Below are 18,399 nucleotides of genomic sequence, written 5' to 3'. Positions count from 1 at the left end.
TGGTGCATTTTGTCTCAGTAAATTCTGAGAAGAGCCTGAGCAACACCCCTGGGCTGTCTGGGCCAGAACAGAAACCTTTAACGCTGTCTGTGAATGGAATCTTTACGTGTGATTTCTACTCCAAGCGTCTTTACTCCTTCTCTAGGCATGCCACATGAATCGGGTGCCTGGATCCCCTATCAGAGTCCCTTGGGTCTTAGCTCTGCTTTTGATTCATCTTCCCACTAATGTGCATCCTGGTGGCAGGAGGGAACAGCTCAAACACTGGGTGACCAGCCCGATGTCCAGGCTCCCAGGTTCAACCTGGACCAGCTGCTAGCTTGTGTGGGCGTATGAGGAGCATACCTACCAATGGACAGATCCGGCCCCACTCCCCATTTCAAATAAATAATTCCATCCATCCATCCATACATTCATATTTTCAAAAAACAAGAATGGTGAGCTCCTTCTGGAAGGCAAACTAGGGTATGCTTTTCTGCATTCCAGAGTAGGGGTTTCCTCAGCTTAGCCCAGGGGTCTGGGGGCTGTCAGCCTGCTGGGCACACCGGAGATCCGTGCGATCCATCGGCTCGCTTCCTGGGGGTGGCCCTGCCTTGGTCTTTCCACCTGACAAAGGAGCAGTGATACCCTCACAAGGTTCTAGAAGACAGACAATGCATGTCCACAGCAATGGAAACACAGAGGCACAAGCTGGGTTTTCTTTCTAGAAGGACAAGTGATTCTGGTTTTAATTCATGGGGCTACGTGTTGCAAGATTGGTGACCTGATATCTAGCCTGAAAATCAGATAGGGAGGGCTGTCCCTGGCCCTTGCAGTCCAGCCAGGAGTCTGAGGATATACCCAGGGGTCAAGACCGTCAGCCCAACGACCCAAGCAGGCGAGAGCCTCCAAACTGGAGTAGTAACCACAGGAGTCGTGAACTAACACAACAGACTGGAGTGACATAAAGTTTGATTGTGCAATTTTCTCAGCAACATGACCCGAGGATAACTGCTGGCTTGCTCTCCACATTCTAGAAAACGTTCTCAGTGTGTTTTGGGTTCTTTCACACTCAGCAGTTCTGTGTGCTTGCGAACTGCTGTACTCCGTTATGAGGTTGTGTTTTGAGAACGTGTGGTGGAAGTTGGGATTTTTTTTTTCTCTTCCTCCTGTTTTTTTCTTTTTTTTTTTTTCCTCTTCTGCTTTAAAAACAAGATAAGCCTGTATGCAAATAGAATTCAGGGTAACCACAGTAACATTCTCAACTTTATTTATTGAATTACAGAATTTTCCTTCACCCGATTAAGCTCTATTTGCATACCATTGTCATTAGAAACATCTATTCCATTAATGAGTCATTTGAGAAGTCTTCTGCCCTGGAGAGCTGGAAGAAGGGATGTTTTCTGTATGAAAATGTCATGATTGTTTCTGTGGAGGGAGAAACAGAGAGAACAACTTTAAAGAAAACTCCCCAAGCTGAAATGTGGCTCAAATGAATTAAGGTCATCTGTGAAATGGGTTGTACTCTATCCTTCACACGCTGCACAGAACTTAGCTTCTCAAAGAAGGGTCATCACTTTATAGATTGACTATTTTAAAGTGGAAAACAAAACAAAACAAAACAAGAAGGAAAGAGAGAAGACAACCTCAATGCCTTTCTCAGAAAGAACAGGAAACCTGAAGGAGGAAGTGTGTGACAGTGTAGTTTTCAACAAGGACATGTTATCAAGTGAATGAAATTCCTCCGGAGGCTATAAAAATGGAGCTGAGCGGGCCTGGCTCGCAAGCAGGAGGGTCGCCACGGGCCTGGGAGCCTGCTCTCCCAATGCTGTTATTCAGGAAACCCAATTATTGCGCTTTTCCAGAAGGAAACACTGACTCATTCACGAAATGATCGGAGATTTCGAAACTTGCTTACACCATTTTTTTTCTCCTCCTTTCTACCTGATGCCAAGTGTAGGCTGAGCTAGTCCCCAGGGCCTGGATCCAAGAAGCAGGGGCCCAAGCGGGCGGCTGGAGGGCTTCGTCAGCCTCCCTCTGGCCCGACGGGTGCAGTCTCACCATGATGGCAGGCTCAGAATGTTCTTTAGGGTCCAGCTGGAGGGGACCTGGTGCCCATGATTAACTGGTTCTGGCACAGCAATTATTTGGCCATACCCCTGGCCTGTCTCCAAGTTTCATGTGGAACAGCAAATGGGCGTGGGCCCGCAGACAGGCAGGCCCGTGCTCCTGGGAGGCTTGGCACGTTAGCAGCCGGGACACGATAGCATGTGGCCCGAGCTCGGAGACAGATGTGAGTGTGGCTGGCTGCGAAATGCTGACTTTTCTGTGCAGAGCATGTGAGAAAACCTTGTCCCGCACAAGTCCAGCTGAGCGGATTAAAACCTGGAGGCAGCTTCCTCCCAGTGTCATTCCTGCTGGGAAGACAGTGGTTCTTGGTACTTCTGAAAACCCGATTTGAGGTGAATTTACTGAGAAATAAGCCACAGAAGTTTCTGAGCAGGCCAGTCAGTGGAGGCCACTTATTTTATCAACAAATGTAGGTCCATGTAGATAAATAACGTAGACAAGGAAACTGTTTTCATCCAAACAATTCAGAAATGTCTGGAATCTTGCCACCTCAACGCGACACCTTATGTTTGCCTTTTGTTGCTAAAAGGATTTCCCAGATCCAGGCTTTCCAAGCGGCTGCAAAGGAGTTGGGGGAGGACTGGCATTGAAATGTGTCATTTCAGATGTCCTGAAACAAGGGCCAGTCCGAGGCAGAGTGCAGTAAGCCACTACCTGTGACAATGGCATCGCACATGGACTCCAGTGCGAGTCCAGTCTGTTCCACTTCTAATCCAGCTCTTTTCACCGTGGCTGGGAAAGCGGAGGAAGCTGGCTGCTGCACATCCATGTGGGAGATCCAAATGGAGTTCCAGCTGCCGGCTTCCGACTGGGGCAGTCCCAGCCTTCGGAGCCATTTGGAGACTGAACCAAAAGATGGTTGGGTTGTCCTTCTCTCCTCTGGAACTCTCTGCCTTTCAAATAAATACTAAAAAAAAAAAAAATCTGAAACAGTGGTTCCGAAAACTTGACCTTGCTAAGGTCATCAAGTGAGTTAGCAGCACAGCACGGACTTCCAGCCAGAGCTCAAGATAAAGTGCTGGGCTGCCCTCCCCACCCGCCTGGTCCCTCCCAGGCCAGATCTGAAGTTCCTGAAGGTTCCCTCCTTTCCTTGGCAGGGAGGCTCTGCTCCCAACTCCCGGATTTCAGGATCCTGGCCTTTGTCACCAACAGAGCAGCAAGGGGTCCAGTCTGGCACTAGCATCAAACGGCTTCCTTCTTGCGTGTGTTCTCGGGTTACATTATGGATGCATGCGAAAGAACCTCAGACTCTGGGCTCTGTAGCCACTTGTCAAAAAAATGAAATTAAATAAAAAAACCCACCTCTCTCAGAGGCCACTGATGTTCCCCAGTGAATTTAAATTTCCTTTGTGCTATGTCTCACAGTTTTCACAATAATGTAGGAGCCTTATTTTTTTAATCATTTAGTAAGTAAAAACTATTTTTAAAAAACCCTACCTCTTAGATCTTTGGTGTAATTCACACGCTGAGTGGTTGTTACTCATAGAAGGAGAAAAAAATAAGACAGAAAGGAGAGGAGCTCCCTGAAGTTCAGGTCAGCACGGGTCAAAGCCAAGGACTCGGGATTTTTTTTTTTTTAAGATTTATATTTATTTATTTATTGGAAAGGCAGATGTACAGAAAGGAGGAGAGACAGAGCGGAAGATCTTCCATCCAATGATTCACCCCCCAAGTGGCCGCAACCTTGACTGCTTTCCCAGGCCCCAAGCAGGGAGCTGGATGGGAAGTGGAGCTGCTGGGACTAGAACCGGTGCGTTCTAGGCAAGGACCTTAACCATTATGCGCCGGGTCCAGGATGGCTTTTATAAAACACCTGGGAGATGGTCCGTCACAGGCTGTTCAGAGCCAGGAGTTTGGGGAGAAGGCTGGATGGTGCAGTGGGGAGTGCAGTTTTTATGTTCTTTTAATTTATTTATTCTTGCTGCAAAGTCAGATATAAAGAGAGGAGGAGAGACAGAGAGGAAGATCTTTCATCTCATGTTCACTCCCCAAGTGACCGCAATGGCCAGTGCTGCGCTGATCTGAAGCCAGAAGCCAGGAGATTCTTCCAGGTCTCCCACATGGGTGCAGGGTCCCAAGTCTTTGGGCCATCCGACTGCTTTCCCAGGCCACAAGCAGGGAGCTGGATGGGAAGTGGGGCTCCCGGGATTAGAACTGGCGCCCATATGGAAACCTGGCACATATGGGATCCTGGCGCGTTCAAGGCGAGGACTTGAGCCACTAGGCCACCGCACAGGGCCCAGGAGTGCAGCTATATCACTCAGCTGAAAGTCCCCAGTGCTGGCACTGCTGGCTGGCAGGAGCTCCGCTGGCTCCCTGGCTCTGCTGCTTGCTTGCACAGGACAAGCCGTCTTCTTTGGACCACTTTATTTTCAAAACATGCAGAAGAAAACTCCAGTCTTTAGGAAATGATTTCTTCCCCCATGCCATGAGCTACAAATCCCTCCCTGCCAAGCAGAGTTTTCTTATCTCTGGTTTGCAAGGCCAGGGCCCTCCTGGGGAGGGCCGCACTGCTGTAGGCACTCAGCAGGTTCCCCGCTCCGCGCCGGGCGCTTTGTGTGCGGTACAGTGCATCTTTGGGACAGACAGGGAGTATATCCTGCTTGTCTCCCATCGGTACAGAGAGGGAGACTGAGACGCAGAAAGGTTAACCAGCTAGCCTGGATCACGCAGCCTAGTTCCTCTCTCTCTGACCCTGTGCCTGGTGCCGCCTCCAGGAAGCCAGGCAGCCTGACTGGGGTTCTCAGAGCTCTGTTCCTGTGGCAGAGTGTAGGGTAAACTCTGGAAGGTCCGTTCTGGGGACCCAGATAGATACAGAACTGGAACTGGAGGGGAAGAAGTTATGTGACACTGACTTGGGGCCACACTGTCTTTTTTTCCCCACTCCCTGTTAATATTTCCTTTAAATCTCTGAGCCAGCTCAGGGTTTGCAGTACACACAGGACTGCCCCAGGCTGGCCAGGCCAGAAGAGCGCATGTATTCCAGGAGGAAGTGCTAGACACTTTTAAACAAGAGAATGTCTTTCCATTTGTTTCAGTGCAAAACTTCGGTTGTACAATGTTCAGGATTTTGCTCTTGAGCTGAAGGAATCGTAGTTACTACTTGAGCTGAAGGAATCGTACTACTACTAGCCACAGCCAACCCAGAGACAACAAAACAAACTAATTAGAACCAGCCATCCTGAGAACAGCTTCATGTCAGACATCCACAGATAAAAGCTTTGGTTTATCTTTTATATTTTTTTAAATATGTATTTATATATGTACAAATGCAGGCTTCTTGTACATGTTTTAGTGTATAAGAAATATGTTTCCATCTTTAAACACATATAATGTGGCAGTTACATGTTTTCAGAAACAAGGTTGAATATCCAAAAGCTAAACCACAGATAGAAAAAATATTTATCACAGAGAATGCACAATTGTTCAGTGTCCTCATTCTGCATCCGAATAATCATTCATGATGAAGTAAAAAGGTCCGGTCATCTCCACATGGACTTCATAGCATTCCCTGGAAGTTTCTGGATCAAATCCCTACTTTTCATTTTATCCTCATGATTTATTTCTTCCTCCTTCTAGAGGGGAAGTGAAAACAGCAAAAGGCCTGGCTTTCTTGGTACACACACACACGCACGTGCGCTGTGCGGGACACGGCAGCGCGATCTTAGCAAGAGAAAGAAAAAAGACGTGGGCCACAGCTGAAGTCCTCAGCCTCCCGCAGGCCGTAGACCTTGCCTTTATTGCCGGCTGTAAACACGGACACAGGCGAGTGTCTGTGACACACACACTTGGATCAGACGTTCCACGCTGTGTGTCATGAAAAGACCCCGTAGCCTCTCCTCTGTGAGGACCTCACTGCAAATCCCACGGGGGGGAAGTAGAAATTACTTTATTGTACAGCAGAGTTCGTGAACTTGTACATTTTTATTGAGGATAATAGAGTTCTACGCTGGTTCTTCCTTATGCATGGACGATGTGGTCCCGGATCCCCTCCTGGCCGCCTGAATCCAAGAACAGCATCACATCCTCTACGGACTAGCTTTCTTTTTTTCTATTTGTCTATACCCAGGAAACAGAACTCACAGATTAGGAATAGTAAGAGAGACCGACAACACTGCAAAATAGAACAATTACAAGCATATGTTACAAAGTCACCAGCAACACTGCACTTGCATTCTGGGCCGCTGACACATAAAACGAGAATTACACAAACACGACACTGTGCTACCAGGATAGCTGATTTGCTAAGCAAGGCAGACACCCGGGAACGAAGGACGCGAGGTGGGTCCTCTGGACAGAGGGGTGATTCATGCCTCTGGTGGGATGCTGCTCAGAATGGCACACAATTTGAAACCTATGAATTATTTATGTCTGGAATTTTCCACTTCACATTTTTCACATTGCAGTTGACCGAGGCTAACTGAAACTGGAAAGTGAAACCACAGACTGGAAGGGAGGCCTGGAGAAGCCAGAAAGAGGAAGAACTTTCTAAGCAGAGGCAACAGAACATGCAAAGGTCCTGGGGTAAGAAGCAGCCTGAGGGGCCGGGCGTGTGGCCCAGCAGCTAAAGTCCTCGCCTTGAACGTGCCTGAGATCCCATATGGGCACCGTTTCTAATCCCGGCAGCTCCTGCTTCCCATCCAGCTCCCTGCTTGTGGCCTGGGAAAGCAGTCGAGCATGGCCTAAATCCTTGGGACCCTGCATCTGCATGGGAGACCCAGAAGAAGTTCCTGGCTCCTGGCTTCGGATTGGCGCAGCACCAGCCATTGTGGTCACTTGGGGAGTGAATCATCGCATGGAAGATCTTCCTCTCTGTCTCTCCTCCTCTCTGTATATCTGACTTTCCAATTTAAAAAAAAAAAAAAATCTTAAAAAAAGAAAAGAAGAAGCAGCAGCCTGAGAATCTGATGAGCTGGAGAACAATAAACTCAGAGAAAGTCAGCCGGGGAAGGATGGGTAGAAGGCAGGAGGCAGTCAACGCCCAGCCTGAGACACAGAGAGATTCCTAGTTTGCTTAAAAGAGGAATTAATCAGGGCCTGAGAGATGGCTTAATTGGCTAATCCTCCATCAGCAAGTGCTGGCATCACCCACTCACGCCCCGGCTGGCCCACTTCCCATCCAGCTCCCCACTTACTGGCCGCTGAAAGCAGTGCAGGATGGCCTCAGGCTTTGGGACCCTGAAACTGTGTGCGGGATCGGAAAGAGGCTCCTGGCTCCTGGCTTTGGATCAGCTCAGCTAGGGAGCGAGCTAGCAGATGGAAGATCTTTCTGTCTCTCCCTCTCTCTGTGTAAAAACTGCCTTTCCAAGAAAAAAAAAAGTCTTTACCCTTTCTGATGCATTGCTTCTGTCTACTGATTCGCAAAGTATCAATGGGTGTCTACTCTTAGTTACTGTTTTTAATGCTATTAACCATTTAGGTTAATACTGTTTGTGTTTCTGTTTCTTGACATTCAGAGATTCTTTTCTTTCAAACTTTATTATTATTAAATACTTATTTATTTTCTACTTAAAAGACAGAGGTACAGAGAGAGACAGAGGGATCTTCCACCTGCTGTTTCATTCCCCAGATGGCTGCAACAGCCCAGTGGTACAGTCTGAAGCCTGGAGCCTGGAGGTCCTTCCTGGTCTCCCACAGGAGTGCAGGGTACAAGTACTTGGGTCATCTCTGCTTTCCCAAGTACATTAACAGGACACTGAACCAAAAGCAGGAGCAGCTGGGGCTTGAACCCGTGACCACATGGGATACCTGCATGGCAGGTGGAGGTTAACCTACGTAACCATGGCATTGGACCCAAGGGATCCTTAAATTAAAAAGGATGAAACTATTCCATGTTTCAGCATAGAGAATGTTGATAAGAAGTTTTATAACAAGTGTTTTGAATTCTGTATCCCCCAATTTCTTGATGTCTTCCTCATTAACTCTGAAGTTGGCAAAGGGTTTTGCTCCTTTACAGGAGGGTCTTCAGTAATATTAATTGTGCCTCTGTCTCTTGCTCTTGGTCATTGTACTTCTGGTTATGAGAGTCTTCTCTTTGGGCAGGTTTTTAAGCTGTGTCACCCACAGGTCTGCAGTTCGATTTTACTTATTGCAGTTGGTACAAGGCTCTTTGTTTGCAATCATTTGTGGCATTCCTTCCAGAGAGTTCCATGTCTGGGTTCTTATGTTAGACTTCCACCATGGTCTCTGTAGCCTCAAGCTCCTGGCTCACCAGTCTCCACCGGTTGGAACAGGTCCCAGGATTAGGGAGACACCAGGAGTCCTATATAGCTAGGTTGTTGTTGGTGCTGATCTTGTAGGAATTTGTTGACCGTTAGGTCTGAGGGCCACACGGACCTATTTTGACCCGTAGGATGCTCTAGCTGGCATTATTTTCCCTGTAGGACCAGTGCAATGCATTGAGCTTGGTGAGTTCTCGCCAAGTTCAGCGCATGCACAGCTCACTGTTGTCCCCTGCAGTCTTAAATTCTTTGCCACACTGTAAGAAATGGCACCTGATGTGCTACTACTAGAGTTCTTGATCATCAGGTCTGAGGCCTACTCGGACCTGTCCCCTGGCCTACTCGGACCTGTCTGTAGGATGCCACATTGGTGCAGTTCACTGAGTCAGAAATGAGTTCACTCCCAGCTCAGCATATGCTCAATCCTTTCCCTTGCCTTTGCCTCCTTATGCAAAATAGCACCCAATTCAGCTCTAGAGGAGCAGACTTGGCTGTGAAATCCACGCTGTTCTCACACTGCCCGTCTTGGATCTGCTGCTCTGTCTCTGCTCCTGGTCAAATCAAATGGACCAGAAGGACGGACAGCTCTTCAGCTGGGTTCACCTCCCGAGCTCCCGGTAAACGTCCCTTCCCACCTGGTTGCTGGTGGAGTTCAGATCGCCATTAGCTGAATGCTGCTGGATTATCAGTCACTGCAATGCCACTCCGTTGTCTCTGCTGCTTTCCTGTGCCTGTCAGTCTCCAGGTGCCCCTCTGCTGTTGTTCTGTCCTCTTCTATTTCCTGGAATGTGCCCTCTCTGCTTCACACTGGCTAATATTTCTCTGCCTGTTTAAACATGTCCTTACCCTATTGGGCCACCTTGATTCTCCTTGATTTCTGGGGCCTGGCGCAGTAGCCTAGTGGCTAAAGTCCTCGCCTTGAATGCACCAGGATCCCATATAGGCACTGGTTCTAATCCTAGCAGCTGCGCTTCCCATCCAGCTCCATGCTTGTGACGTGGGAAAGCAGTTGAGGATGACCGAAGGCCTTGGGACCCTGCACCCACATGGGAGACCCGGAAGAATCTCCTGGCCTCAGATCAGCGCCGCTCAGGCCATTGTGGTCACTTGGGGAGTGAATCATCGGACGGAAGATCTTCCTCTCTGTCTCTCCTCCTCTCTGTATATCTAACTTTCTAATAACAAAAAAACAATTAAAAGAATTTTTTTTTTTTTAATTTTACACAAAGAGAGGGAGAGACATACAGAGAGATCTTCCATCTACTAAATCACTCCCCAGATGGTTGACATGGCCATCGCTGGTCCGACCGGAAGCTGGGAGCTAAACCTTCTTCCAGGTCTCCCGAGTGGGTGCAGGCCCAAGCACTTGAGCCAGCCTTTGCTGCTTTCCCAGGTGCGTTGGCAGCAAGCTGGAATGGAAATGGAGCAGCCAGAACTGGAACCGGCACCCATATGGAATGCTGACGCCACAGCTGGAGGACCAGCTTGCTGTACCACTGTGCTGGCCACTGTTCGTTTATTTAAAAGGTAGAGAGGGAGGAGAGAGATGTCTTCCATCCCCTGGCTCATGGCTGGAGCTGGGCCAAGCTGAAACTAGGAGCCTGAACTGCATCCACATTTCCCTTGCGAGGGACTTGGCCCGTCTTCTCCTGCTTCCCCAGGCTCGTTAGTAGGGAGTTGGATCAGAAGCGGATCAGCCAGGACTCTCACTGATTCTCATCTGAGATGCTGATGTCACAGGTGCTGGTTCGGCCTGCTGCTCCACAAGGTTGTCCCTTGGGCTCTCCTTACCTCATGACTGCACCTCCATGTTCATGGAGCTTCTGCGCCATGTCCCATGAGCCCTTGGAGCTGCTCAGGCCCCAGCTGTCGGACCACACTCCAGCAAACTGGAACAAGAGGCGAGCCTTTTTAGAGACACCTCTAGATCACGTGTGCTGCTTGCCCCTGACCAACCACTGCTCAGAAGGTAATCATTTGGCTGCCCTCAAGCACAAAGGAGGCTGGGAAATGAAGTCTTTCATCTGTACAGCCATGTGCTGAATAACAGTTGAAGGATCTTATTGCTGAGGAAGGAGCAACGCGGGTGTTGGATCTGTTCGTGGGCTGCATCTTGGCAGGGCAGTTTGACATGTGAACATCACAAAAAATGGAAATGGTTCTGGCCAGTCCTCCTCTAACAGACTGGCAACATGGCTTTGGCTGCACATTTCCTGAAAGTGCAGTTTATCTTCCACTTAGAAACCAGAAGAGTACTTCTGTAGGGCTAGTACTGAAGCGTAGTGGGTTAAGCCTTCTGAGTAACCAGTATCCCATGTGAGCACCAGCTCAAGAGCTGGCTGGCTGTTCCACTTATGATTCAGCGCCCTGCTAACGTGCCTGGGAAGGCACTGGAAGACAGCTTGAGTGCTTGTGAATCTGCACCCATGTGGGAGACCCTGGTGGAACTGCAGGCATCAGTTCTGGGTCCCGGCAGCTGCTTGGGGACTGAGACAATGGATGGAAGATCTCTTACCAACACCACCCTCCACCACGTAACTGTCTTTCAAATAAGTAAATACATCCTTAAACAGCGATGTCATGGATGGGTATTCACTATCTCCAGAACATGAGGACTCTATCAAGTCTCTCTTTCCAAAATTTCTCCCTGGGGAGGGCATTGTGATATAGCAAGTTAAGCGTCTAGTTGGGACCCTTGCACACTGTTTCAGGGTTCAAGTCCTGGCCACTACAGTTCAGGTTCAGTTTCCTGCTGATGCCCTATGGGAGTGAGCAGGTGCGGGCTCAAGTACTTTGTCCCTATGACCCATGTGGGAGACCAGGTAGGTGTTCCTGTTGCCAGACTTAGACCTGGCTCAGTCCTGGCTGCCGTGGCCACGTAGGGATTTAGTGGATGGCAGATCTGTCACTCTGAATTTTAAGTAGAATTTTATCTAAAATAAAATAAATCATTTAAAAAATTTTTTTTCTTTTCTAAGATTTATTTATTTATTTATTGGAAAGTCAGATATACAGAGAGAAGGAGAGACAGAGAGGAAGACCTTCTGTCTGTTGATTCACTCCCCAAGTGACCACAATGGCCGGTGCTGTGCCAATCCGGCACCAGGAGCCAGGAACTTCTTTCTGGGTCTTCCACGCGGGTCCAGGGTCCCATGGCTTTGGGCCGTGCTCGTCTGCTTTCTCAGGCCACAAGCAGGGAGCTGGATGGGAAGTGGAGCTGCTGGTATTAGAACTGGTGCCCATTTGGGATCTCTGTGTGAGCAAGGTGAGGACTTTAGCTGCTGGGCTACCGCGCCAGGCCTAAGAAATGAAACTTCTAAAAAATTAAAAATAAAAATGTATAGACTTACTCATTTGAAAGGCAGAGTGACAGAAGAGACAGAAAAGAGAAATCTTCCATGTGCCGGCTCACTGCCCCATGCCTGTGAACAGCCGGGCGCTGTGCCGGGTCTAACCCAAGAGCCCGGAAGTCCATCTGGTTCCCCTGCAGGAGGCGCAGGGGCCTAAGCCTCAGGTCTTTCTCTTTTTAAAAATTTTATTTGTGATGATATTTACATAATTAATTAGGGTGGGAAGGTTGGAGGGTTATGGGAAAGTGGGTGAAACCACGTTTCCACATTTCCTTTTTCTTCTACCTGTTCTGAGGGAAGAGCAGCAGCTTCACCCAGCCTCCCAAACGCCTCAGTTCCCAGGGGTGCGGAACGGCCACCCAGTGTCATCCCAGAGTCCCCAGTGGGCAGCATGAGCTGTTGATCTCACCGATCCAAGGATGAGGAAATCCTTCCAAGGTCCATTGGCTGACATAAGCCACCTTAGTGTTTCCATTCACCCAGACATTTGTTGCCAAAGCTTGGCTGGGTTAGTCGATCAATTTGTTCTGTCTTCTGTTCTGTTGTGGTACCAGGCGTCCTCTGTAAGCCCTGACAAACTGCCGTGTCCTCTGGGCATCGGGGTGTGCCATCCACTGCTCCATCTGAGCCACTGAGGGGGCCCAGCTCTGACACATGCACTCCACGGTCAGACCACAGATCCTGCCATTCTCCCCATGGTTGGCGTTCTAAGTCTAGCAGTTCAGTTGGGGGGCTCCCCATAGAAACCTCATCTGATGTGATCCCAGACAGGGTCCAACCCTGTCTGTACCCCACTCAAGTCTGCATGTCATCCTGTGCTGCCTTCCGGGATGCATCAGCAGGAAGCCGGATAGGAAGCAGAGCAGCCAGGACTCAGACCAGCACTTGACCCAGGATTTGGGCAGCCCGAGGCACTGTGCCCACTGTCCTTTCCCGATATTGACTGCCTTTACACATCAGCAAGGGAAAACTTTTTCTCTTTTCCTTTTTATTTTATTCGAGCTGGGCAGAGAGATGGCACTCCCGTTTCTTAGTTAACTCCCTAAGTGCCCATGGCAGCCAGGGCTTGGCCAGTCCCAAGCCAGGAGTAGAGGACGGACTCCAGCCGGGTCTCTGTGTGGGGGGCAAGAACCAGCGGCTTGAGCCATCGCTGCTGCCTCCCTGGGTGTGCGTTCGAGGAAGCTGGGATGGGGGCTGGCGGTGGGGAGCGAACCTGGGAAATCTGCTATGGGTTGCTGGGATTCAGCATGTCAGTCAATGTCCTAACCACTAAGCCAAGCACCTGTCCCTAAGTGGATTTTGTACTTTTAAATGTCTGCCAAAAAAGGCAAAGGAAGAATATATACATATATATTTAAATATATATATGTATATATATATATATGAGTGTGTATGTGTTTTTGTTTAATCGTAAAGTCAGATATACAGAGAGGAGGAGAGACAAAGAGGAAGCTCCTCTGTCCGATGATTCACTCCCTAAGTGACCGCAACAGCCGGTGCTGTGCCGATCCAAAGCCAGGAGCCAGGAGCTCTTCCGGGTCTCCCACATGGGTGCAGGGTCCCAAGGCTTTGGGCTATCCTCTATTGCTTTCCCAGGCCACAAGCAGAGAGCTGGATGGGAAGCAGGAGCTGCCGGGATTAGAACCAGTGCCCGTATGAGATCCTGGCATTTTCAAGGCGAGGACTTTAGCTGCTAGGCTACCGCTCCTGGCCCTGATTGTGTTTTTTTAAAGCTTTATTTATTTTTATTGGAAAGGCAGATAATACACAGATGAGGAAAGACAGAGAGGAAGATCTTCCATCCACTGATTCACTCCCCAAGCGACTGCAACGGCCAGAGCTGAGCTGATCTGAAGCCAGGAGCCAGGAGCCTCTTCTGGGTCCCCCACGTGGGGTGCAGGGTTCCATGGCTTTGGGCTATCCTCTATTGCTTTCCCTGGCCACAAGCAGGGAGCTGGATGGGAAGCTCTGGATTAGAACCAGAGCTTATATGAAATCCTGGCGCTTTCAAGGCGAGGACTTTAGCCACTAGGCTACTGCGCCGGGCTCAGGAAGAATATTTTGTAACACTTGAAAGCTACATGGGGGCTAGTGTTGTGGGATAGTGGATTATCTTGCTGTTTTTGTTCCCAGCATCCCATGTCCGAGTGCCCGTTTCTGCTGTGCTGCTCCTCTTGTGAGCCAGCTCCCAGGTGACGCACCTAGGGGGCAGTCGTAACAGAGGGAACCCAAGTTGCTGCCAGCTTGTGGGAGACCCGGATGGAGTTTCAGGTCCCTGGCTGTTGTGGCCATTTGGAAACTGAACCAGCAGATGAAGGTCTCTTTCTCTTCGACTTTTAAATAAGTAAATATGTATTTGTTTTATTTGTAGTTTAAGTTTCAATTCAGTGTGCACATGTGAATTTTTGTTGGCACCTAGTTATGCATCATATGAACTTGTGACAGAAACCCGTGCGCACAAACCCTGAGGTCCTTACGCTCCGGCTTTTAAATGCTTTACGGAGCAGCTCTGTCCTAAGGTGCTGTTCCACAGGCAGCCTGAACTAGGTGAGGCGGCTAGCCTGCTTCTTTGGTGTTGTTCTTTTTTTTATGACTTTCTTGCTTCGTTTGTTTCTGATTTTTTTTCTTTTTTGCGACTTGGGGAGCAAGTCTTACAATACTGTGCCCTATCAGATGCAAAGGCCCAGGGGCACCACAGTGTGCGTGATATGTTCCTAGCAAGACAAGGGGCTCATTGTGACTGGAGCGGAACAGAGGAGCCCGAAAGCCAGGAGGGGGCCAGATTCAGCCCCCTGCATTGTGAGCCACTTGGCTGGCAGCCTAGAGAGCAGGGAGGCACGCGGCTGCCAGCCGAGGGGGCGACGTGCTCCGGCTTTCGGAGAGGCCTTCCTGTAGAGGGGGGCACTGTGGCAATGCTGGTTCTTACGGCTTTTCTCTGTCTCCAGGCCTGTCTTGGCCACTGTCCTCCTCATTCCTGTGAGCACTGAGGCTCACCCAGGAACACCTGCAGGGAATACCCCGCGCCCAGTTTGTAAACTGTACTGGGCTCGCACGCCTGAGAACACAAAACCCTTAGAAATCTTCCGGGATTGGCCCAAGCCATGAACCCTTGCCTCCCCTGGCTCCCCTGCCTCCCCTGCCTCCCTTGGGTCCCCTCAGCCTGGTGACTCACCTGTCTTGGTCTTGGGCGAGCCTCGCAGCTTCACCAGGACAGGGTCTGGTCTTGTTTCTGAGCCGAACCTGACGCGTGGTCAGCCTCACGTGCCTGCTGAATAATTTTCTGAACGAACGAATGAATTCATTTGGCGTTGTCTGCCCTGAGGCCTAGCCCTCCATCACTCAGCCTCTGTGTGTGGAACTTTTCGCTCTGGGCTTGACCATCACTAAATGCAGGAGCAGAGGGGTGTGGGGGGCCTGACACTGCCTCTTCCCCAAGCAAGATGAGACGAAACACTTGAATTTGGACACTTGGCTTCCAAGCAAGATGCCTTCCAAGCAAAGGCCTGCAACAGGGAAACAAGGTGCTGCCGGGTCAGGGCGGGTCAGGGTGGGGCAGGGCGGGCACTCCCCGGCCAGGGCCTGCTGGCCGGATCCGTGGTTGCAGAGGAACGGGCTTCCTCCTGGCTGTTTGGCCAAGGCAGGTTTTGGTATTTTACTGGGAGATCTTCCAGGGATAGCCAGGTTGCAGCCAAAGTGACTGTGTGAGAATCAGTTATCTGCTACTAAAATAAAACACCCCGTGGGGGAGGAAAAACAGGTTTCAAACAATTAGCAGTTCTGTTGGAAATGCAGAATTCAGAACGGCAGCTTGTTGTAACAAGACAGGGGGCTTTTTAGGACAAGGAACGGGCTTGGTATGAGGCTGCGCATGCCCGTGCAACCGTCAGGCACACACTGCCAGCTGCCAGGACTCGGTTCACGTCGGTGCATCGCGGTAAGGGCAGCTGTGCGCGGTGGGGACGGAGGAGAAGAACGCGCAGGGCAACTTGGTGCCCTCTTGAATTTGCTCTAAAAATAAAGTCTATTTAATTTAAAAGTAAATAAATGCTGACTAAGGGCATACAGAAGTCAGGAAAAGAGAGTGGCCCTCCGTCTCCACGAAGAGGACATAGTCGCAGCTTTGATTTCCTGAGTGAGCCGGGGACCATGGCAGCTTGGGATGGGCGCAGTGCTGGCTCCCCAGGGTGACCCACCCTCGGCCTGGCTGTCATCCCAAAGAGAGCTCTCCCAAGACCGTATCAAACACCTCGGCCACAGACAAACCTCAGACTTCCTGTAGTTCTGTAACTTGCCCGACTCCTTTCTTCCTTCCTCAGTGTGTTAATGATCTCTGAGGCCGTGGGCTCTGCGTGTCCCAGGTCTCTCGCCAAGTCATCGGTGTAATGTTACCCGTGTAGCCAAGCTATTGAAAGCAGACCTGCGGGGGGCTTTTCCAGCACAGCTGAGGTATTGATTCGGCAACTGAAAATTCCCGTAGTGCGAGCCGTACTCTCCAATGGCTCGTCACTGTTCCTGATCCCGGGAAGTCCTGCTCCTGCCCTCAGCCAGGAGCTCCGCTCTTACAAATTAGACAAGGCGGGGAAGCCGCCTGGCTGCTCTGACAAGCTGGTTGTTTTGTTTTGTTTTTTCTCCAGATATTTATTCTGCCGTACATAATCTTTCCTCCCAATCGTTACGCCTCTTCAGGTGGCCTTTTTATTTTTCACTCCTCTTGAACAACATGTTTCTTATGTAATTTGTTTTGCGTTACCGGAAGGAGGAAGCTTTTCGGCTCACGTTGTTGTTAAGATACAGACAAGGCGCCCGAGTGATAGATCGCCCGAGCCCTGGAAGGAAACAATATACCACGATCCTGTAATCCGCAGCGTTCCCGAGCCCAGCGGGAGGCAGGTGATTACCAAACCGGGTCACCTGCACTGAAGAGCCGGGCCAGCAGCCGGCGTCCCACCGTCTCCCCTTCCATCTTCTGTGCCCCGCCCGCAGAGCGTCCCAGGAACTAGGTGCTGGAAACTCATCCTCCATCTTTGTTAAAAGGAAGTCTAGACACTTGGGGCTTTGAAGGTGCCGCATCTGCCCACCTAGGCCTGTCTTTTGGGTTTGGGATTTACATTTTTACTGATGCCATAAATGGGTGCTAAGACGATCATGAGTGGGAGTAAGAAAGGTGTCAATCAACCAAAAAAAAAACCAAAACAGAGAAATCTGTATTTTATTTCCTTCTCTCGATGAAGGCAGGGCACAGCTCCACCCAGGTCAGAAAACACAGAAGTTCCCAGTCTTGCAGACAGTGCTGTAGGCGAATGGTTCTCATCTTCCCTCAGTCACAGCTCAACATGGAGGCGCGACTGTCACCGGGACACTATCTGAATGTTTTTTCACTCATCAAGATTCCTCACTTTCCTTCCATTCACTTTCCACGGCACGGCTAGATTTGATCCATGTGTCTCCAACTCAATATGTTAACTTGACACAAAGCTGAACTCTGACTTTTGTGAAGTTTCTTCCTCCAATAAAAAGGAAAAAAAATTTCTACAGCTGCGTTGGAATAAAAAAAGAATCTGTATTTTTTATTAAATATTAAAACTGTTTCTTTAACCTAGACTTCTCTTTTTTCTTCTCATTGTAATATAAAATTAACCTTTTTTGTAGGCCCCTGGAAGTACCGTGGGTGCCTGGCAGTGGGCCCAGTGACCAATAAAAGTGGGTCCATGAGGAAGGAATGTTTATAAACATACAGATTAGATCATCATGTGAGGGCAAGGTAGGTTTTTCTAACCTCAAGAAAACTGATCAAAAGGGAGAAAACGCCACTGGAACTGGAGGTAGAAGGGTTAGTAATTTATCGCACCACATGATGACCCCAATAAATAATATGTTGTATAGTTCAAAATTGCTGCAGCTGCAAGAATAGGTTTTTTAAAAAGATTTATTTATTTAAAGATTTGTTTTATTTTTATTGGAAAGTCAGATATACAGAGAGGAGGAGAGACAGAGAGAAAGATCTTCCATCCGATGATTCACTCCCCAAGTGAGCCACAATGGCCAGTGCTATGCCAATCTGAAGCCAGGAGTCAGGAACTTCTTCCAGGTCTCCCATGCGGGTGCAAAGTCCCAAAGCTTTGGGCCATCCTGACTGCTTTCCCAGGCCACAAGCATGGAGCTGGATGGGAAGTGGAGCTGCTGGGATAAGAACCGGTGCCCATGTGGGATCCTGGTGCGTTCAAGGCGAGGACTTTAGCCACTAGGCCACGGCGCTGGGCCCTATTTATTTATTTTTAAGTTGATACAGAGAAAGGAGAGGTAAGAGAGAGAAGTTCTTCCATCCACTGGTTCAGTCCCCAAATGTTTGGAACAGTTAAGGTTGGGCCAGGCCAGCACCAGAAGTCACAAATTCTATCCTGGTCTCCCACGTGGTCGGCAGGGCCCCAAGTACTTGGGCCATCTTCTGCTGCCTTCCCAGGCACATGAGCAGGGGGCTGGATCTGGAATGGCATGCTGGTGTTGCAGAGGCTTAACCCACTGTGCCACAATGCTGGCCCTGAACACAGGTTTCAAGCGGACTCACCTCCAAAGTGTGAGCCGATGAGGTGATGAATATGCTATTTAACTTGATGGGTTCTTTTTTTTTAAAGATGTATTTCTTTTTATTGAAAATTCAGATTTACAGAGAGACACAGAGCAAGTTCTTCCATCTACTGGTTCACTCCCCAAGTGGCCAC

The sequence above is a fragment of the Ochotona princeps genome, chromosome 22, assembly GCF_030435755.1.
Source record: "Ochotona princeps isolate mOchPri1 chromosome 22, mOchPri1.hap1, whole genome shotgun sequence".
Lineage (NCBI taxonomy): Eukaryota > Metazoa > Chordata > Mammalia > Lagomorpha > Ochotonidae > Ochotona > Ochotona princeps.
The sequence above is the reverse complement of the archived record's forward strand: the minus strand, read 5'-3'. Positions refer to the sequence as shown.